The sequence below is a fragment of the Etheostoma spectabile genome, chromosome 4 (assembly GCF_008692095.1).
Source record: "Etheostoma spectabile isolate EspeVRDwgs_2016 chromosome 4, UIUC_Espe_1.0, whole genome shotgun sequence".
NCBI classification, from domain to species: Eukaryota; Metazoa; Chordata; class Actinopteri; order Perciformes; family Percidae; genus Etheostoma; species Etheostoma spectabile.
In genome coordinates this window covers 12,275,989-12,282,366 of record NC_045736.1, presented here as the reverse complement: position 1 = coordinate 12,282,366, position 6,378 = coordinate 12,275,989, and the positions used below count along the sequence as shown (strand labels likewise).

At 39.4% G+C, this 6,378-nt stretch overlaps 1 long non-coding RNA gene across 1 annotated transcript in view; it reads right to left on the bottom strand.

Moving 5' to 3' along the window:
• LOC116687366 (uncharacterized) overlaps positions 1-5,391 on the bottom strand; it is a 138,087-nt gene extending 132,696 nt beyond the window's left edge. Inside the window, exons 1-2 of the long non-coding RNA XR_004331524.1 lie at positions 5,273-5,391; positions 3,116-3,245 (exon numbers count right to left, since the gene is read on the bottom strand). This is a non-coding gene — a long non-coding RNA (uncharacterized LOC116687366). The remainder of the gene's footprint in view (positions 1-3,115; positions 3,246-5,272) is intronic.
• Positions 5,392-6,378: the final 987 nt, after the last annotated feature.

Genomic DNA, 6,378 nt, shown 5'->3' with positions numbered 1-6,378 from the left:
GTTGCCCCCCGTTTTTATTTTTATTTTATTAACCATTAAATGGCACTTTGGAGAGTTTGTGAAAACAATTGAGAAATTAAGTGCATAATATGTGCAAAACTGTAGGGTTAAGAGCCTTTGCATTGTTGTAGTATCAACAGGTATTAGGGCATTCAGCATTTACATTATTAACTTTTCATGATATAAGAACTGACCCAGACAATGTGCCAAACATAATGAACCACATGAAGAGACAGTATATATGTCAGCAACAGCTGAGAAGATTTGGGTCTGTGGTGAACAGGTCCAGGGGTCCCTGGTGTAGGGACCAGGGACCCAAAGTTAAATTAATGTTGAGGGATCAACTAAGACCACTGAAATTCTAAAGAATGAGAACCACTGATTTACATAATTTCTAATCCTTTAGCGTTTGTGCCAAGGCTCAGTAATGTTTGGCCCTCATCCTCTGTGCAGCACTTACTGTATTTACTTTTTTGGGAAAATAAATACTTTTTGTTCATTTTATGAAACATTGAATGAATTATTTACAGTTACATTTAGATATTTAGAGATCATCAGATTTTTGCTCATGTTTACAACTTTGTGCACATTCAAAATATAACTCCTCCCATCTCTGTTGTCCGAGATTTGGAGAGTTGTAATATAGTCTGCTGTGATGTCATTGCTCCGTTCATATGGGGGATCTCACTCAGACCGTCTGAGACACAGGGCCATTAACAAACAAGTTACGAGGAGGCTGTACGCTGCTCATATTGGAGGTCTACGCACGGATGCAACGCGGCACTGCCCACCAGTCGCGCTGCTCACCTCTATTTTACAGAGAGGTGGACACGAAGCGACGGACGGGTCTGTGATACTCAGAGCTCATACATATTTATTTCAGGTAAAAAAAAATTCTCAGTTTGCGACAATTTGAAAATTCGCAGACAGGGAGCGCTCCGACCCCCCCCCCCCCCCCACAGTCTCTGAAAGCACATCTAGTCGATCATAAGTGGCTCAACAAGTAGATCTATAGATAAACCATCTTTAAGAAATTGACCGACAGCGTGAGAAATCGGGGGTGTGGCGTGTGCGTGTGAAACCAGTCAAAGCGTGGGTCTCACGGCCAATGCGTGAGAGTTGGTAGCCCTGGAGTCGGGAAGCATTCTTTAAACAGCTCTGAAATTCCTTTATTTGAGTTAAATGAGTGGTGTTTAACTGCAGTGTTCAGACACCACAGAGCCTCCGCGCGCAGTGTTGGTGTGGCGCCAATGGCCACCCTACTACAGGCCGAACGACCACTGAATATGACGTCAGCATCAAACATAGACGGAGACGAAAGATCGATTATGTGCCCAGACACGCCAAAGCCCATATTTAAACGGACTAACGCAAACGCAGGATAGAATTTCAATCAGAATAGGACACCTGATAGTCTGAAAAAAATAATACCTAATTTAAAAAAAATAATACCTCTGAGACTAAATTTAACACTTTTAATGGCCTTAAATTTGACAATTTTGATTTATCACTTTTTAATACTTTTTAAAACCCCGCGGACACCCTGTTAGAGTTAATATCTGGTGTTTTTTTTACCATTATCTCATCTAAATGGGTAGGACAGATGTTTGGGAATGCAATGAATATTTGCAAAAAAAGTCAAGGCAATAGATTCTACCTATTAAGCAACATTTGTGAACATCTGAATGCCCTCAATTTGTATAATCTGTAAGCCTTCCTTGGTATTTTCTTAACAGCCTAGGACACACTGTTATTGGGTGTTTGTTGCTCCTTCAAGTGCATCAAGACCCTTGACAGGATAAGATAGTTCCACAGAAGGAACCTCAACATCAACTCAATATGAAAAAAAGTGCTTCCAGGTTTCTCAACTTCTCATTCTTTTCTCTGTGGGTGGAATAAGTATATCAACAAATGAAAGACATGGTCAGAGGCCAGAAAATACTGCAGAGAGCATTAGATTGACGTCATCAACCAGCACCAGGAAGAAGATGAAAACCTCGGCCCAGACTGGTTTCCTAATGTCTGGATTGGTCTCTACAAAGATGCCGATGATAAGTGGAAGTGGTCAAGAGGTAAACATGCATAAAAGGGCAGCCAGAATTACAGCTATCTGCCGTTAGCATGCAGCTACTTAATAGTTAGCAGTAGTCTAACATTAGATTGTAGTATGACGAAGCAACACTTTCTAACGTCAAAAATAGAAGATAAAGGCTTCCGAACCAAAGACTACCCGATGGGACACATTTCAGCAATAATGCAACCCCAAAATTGGGGAGAATTTAACAACATTGGCAGCCAAGTTGACACGTTTTACTGCCGTTAGCATGTAGCTACTATAGTCGGCAGTGGACACTTATAGATAATAGCACTTAAAAGGCTTTTAAACCAAATACTACATAACGGGAAATGTTTCAGGAGTAATGCAAATCTTTTACTGCAGTAAGCATTTAGCTACATGCAACAATGTTAACACTGCAGCTTTAAAAAACAAAAAAAACAAAACAACAACAACAACAACATTTGAGTAGTCCCTGTCTGAAGCATGTGATCAATCCTTTGTCCCATAGAAGGCCAGCTAGGTGTTACGTGACACCTAGCCGAGGGTAGAAAAAAACTGTTGAAACAGGAGCGTTCAGAACAGTCGGAAATCTGAATGTTTTAGCTCACAGGGACTTCTCTAAAAATACATTTACCTCATTATTGCTTGGCCACGTTTAACGTGAAAATCCGACATAACATTTAAGATATGACCAAAAATACAGAAAATATGTCCACTTTAACAAAACAACCACGTTGTTGCCATTACTGTCAGTAATGGCTGAGTGCTAATGCCAGCGAGACCTTTGGGCTCTTGTAGGCCATGAAATTTCATTCACACAACACATCATCACAAGGTCTCCTTTCCTTCTGGGTGCAGATTCTCTGGAGAGGGAGTATACGTATGAATGTGTGTGAAAAGCCTGGCTCTGTATGTGTGTGTGTGTGTGTGTGTGTGTGTGTCTGATGTAGCATTAGGAAATTAACCACTGCTGTCATTCTAGCTGATGTGACATTTTTCAACCCTTGCGGTTGCACTCGTGACACCTATACATGCCGTCTGTAGCGGTTCACTTACCAAGCCCACTTGGCTAGAGGCTTCCACTGTCTGTACCGCTGCTGTACAGCTGAGTGGGTGCAAAGGTTAGCATGGTGTCTGGCGACAGCAGCTCGGCAATGACTCTGAACCAGGCTGTATCGCTGAAGATCTACAACAACAAATAACCCAACATGTCAGTGCTTTTACAACAACATCAACTCTCTCATTTGTCACACAATGAGGGTTACGGTTTATGTTTTACTAAACTTCTTGTTAGAGCTACTTGCTTATGGAAAAAAAATCATAATCAATTATTATGGTCAATATTGGAATCGCAATTATTTAAGAAATATACTCACTGACTTTGGAAAAGATGTTTGAACCCAGAGAACAGTGAAATAGTTCAACAATTAAACAGTGAAATTTCCCTTTTTGACTTCCCCTTCAGAACACAAGAGAGAGCAGTACGTGACAAACAGCCCAGAAATCTCAAAGAACTGGAAGACTTTTGTACAGACATTTCTGTTATTTTGAAAGTGTAAATGACTGTGAAATAAAATCTAACTTTTTGTGACGGATTATACAAATGTCTCATCTGTCATTTGATGCCTTTTGGAGATTTTTCCATCATTTCTTGGCTTCTTTATGCACATTAATACACATTTTTACCTGGGGTGCCCACACTTTTGAGCCCCACTGTAATTGGATTAATATTACAGACTTATATAAGCACTTCAGCCAGAATAACTAGGGGTGAGACTGGGAATCTCTTGGCACCTCACGATTCGATTGAAACAATTCTTTAATGTACATTTCCATGCGTGATTTAAAAAAAAACACATAAATCAGTGTTTGTTAGATTTTGACATATACAGTATTTGTCACACAGATGTTTTAATGAAATGTTAAGCCTTACATATGCTTGAGAAAGTTGCCTCCTCTCACAGTGATCTTCCATGTCAGAGAGTCATGTTTAAAGGTGGACAATTGGCTTCTTAGAACATGAAACATAAGGTGGTCACATGTAATGGGATAAAGTAGATCAACTGTCTAAGTGTTTTGCCTAATTATTTTATGTATGTCTTATTAGATTATGTGTATATATAAAAAAAAAAAATGTTTTTTTTTTCTTCCTTTTGGCCATTTTTGTGGGGGGTTTTCTGCCCTCTTGCCTAAACTCTAAGTTGTTGTCCATTATCGCATCCTATTTCAGTCACTCTGTTTTCTGATTTGTACGTCTGGAGACAGTAACTTTTAAATTAAAACCAATAGATTTTAAATAAATAAATAAATTAAATCGATTCTGATTAACATCAGAGTCAAGCATCAAATTGTTCTAGAGAGAATCGCAATGCATCTAAGAATCAATTATTTTCCCCACCACTTGGCTAACACTTTATATACTAGTGGAGAGTTCATCCTAAAACAACTTGACCTAGTTTGTTTTAGTATAAAATAGCAATTAATGGAAATATTCACAAATGACAGGCCTATGTAAAGTATCTCAAGTACAAATACTTCCTACTACTGATGGAGGAATATTTTAAGTCGCCAACACTTCATGACTGCATGGAAAAACAACGTGTGGAGAACGTGGCTCCATGGGCTTTAATGTGTTTCCAATAGTAAATACTGGGTCTCCACCTACTGGGAGTCCTTCGTTATTGCAGCTATGAGGCTGTTCAGGAACCATTTTCCCCCCTTGTGTTGTCTTAACCTCAACTATGGGGGAAAAAACATAGGCCTCCTTTTGTTGTCCCTTATCAGCGTTTTTCAAGAATTTTCTTCTTTTCTACTTTTTCCCCCAACATTGTTAGACGACTTTCCCAAATGTTTGTCACTTTCTTTCCGCCATTTTTGCTGCTTATTTCAACAACCCATATTTCTGATTTGACAGGTCAAATTTGACCCGAGGACAACATGAGAGTTAAAGAGGCTTTGTTTACGAAGTTAGCTTAAAATTTAACTCGAGTAGGTTTCTTGTATGCCTTATTTAGCCTACTTATAACACTGCTGCTCGGCTACTAACGTTACTTAAAGAGACGTAAGCTAGTTATCGTTTCAAAAACTAAGTAGGCTATGCTTATTGCATTTAACCAAACCAAAGACAAAAGCTAACGTTATTTTCTGAGCCGTGCTTTGAAACTTGTCAGGCCCGCACTTCCCCAGGCACCACAGGCTAAACACTGTACTTACATGAAAGCCTGTGACCGTTTGTGTGTCAAAGGGCGAGCACAAACGCCATGTAACAGGTGAGGTCTTTGATTTAGATGTAGGGGTCTCGGGTGATATGACAACATCCCGCCAAAACATGATTGACGTGACGTGCCAATTACCGTAAATCACTGTAAAGTGACGCACAGTCCGGCTTACACTATGAAGCTGGGAGGCAGCATTATTTATGGCTTTTTCTTTTTTTTGTGTGCCTATACCAAAAAGGATAATTGGATATGGAGTCAAAAGCAAATAGAGAAAAAAATCTGTGTGTGTGTGTCTGTTTCTTCATGTGTTGTTTTATCATATATCTATTATCTATCTATGTATCTATCTATTTTTTATGTTGTTTTAGGCCTATCTATTTTGTTTTTGTTTGATTTTTTTTGTTTTGTTCCTGGGACGCGTTCTCCGTCTCAGTGTGTTGTTTGTTGCTGTTTGTGTTTCTTAAATATATAAAAATGATTAAAAATAATTTATCACAAAAAAGTAAATATAGAGAAACAAAAATAGCACATGTAGGCAACCTAATAGCGATACCTTATGCGTGCCTTGTCTTTAATGTAGCCTATGTTATTGATCAGAAGTTTCATCTTTGAGTTGTTTCTTATGTCTGAAAATTTGTTATACAAAACCTCACTTCCCCAAGCTTCCTGTCCCCTCAAAGCAGCTGGTCCTTGTCTTGGCCATAGTCATAGTCAACTGTGACTAGAGCTGAGCAATTATCGATATTATATCAATATCGTGACATGAAACTAGAATCGTCTTAGATTTTGGATATCATAACATTAACATTGTTATATTGTAATATGTGATCCCATGATGCACTGAGCACCTCTCTCTTCCTCCTTCTGTCCATCTGTATGCAACCTCATCCCATTCATGCATGTTACTAACTCGACTTTTACCCTTTCCCGGAGTCTTGTGCTCCCTCGCCCCTCCCCTCTCTCCTCCTATCGCTTCCTGCAGGTGTTTCTGGCTCTGGATCTGTGGTTGGAGTCACCTGCTGCCTCCATGTTCCTGCTCGACACCCTCTGCTACTATTCTCCATGTCTTTCTATGTCTCTCTCTCTCTCTCTCTCTCTCTC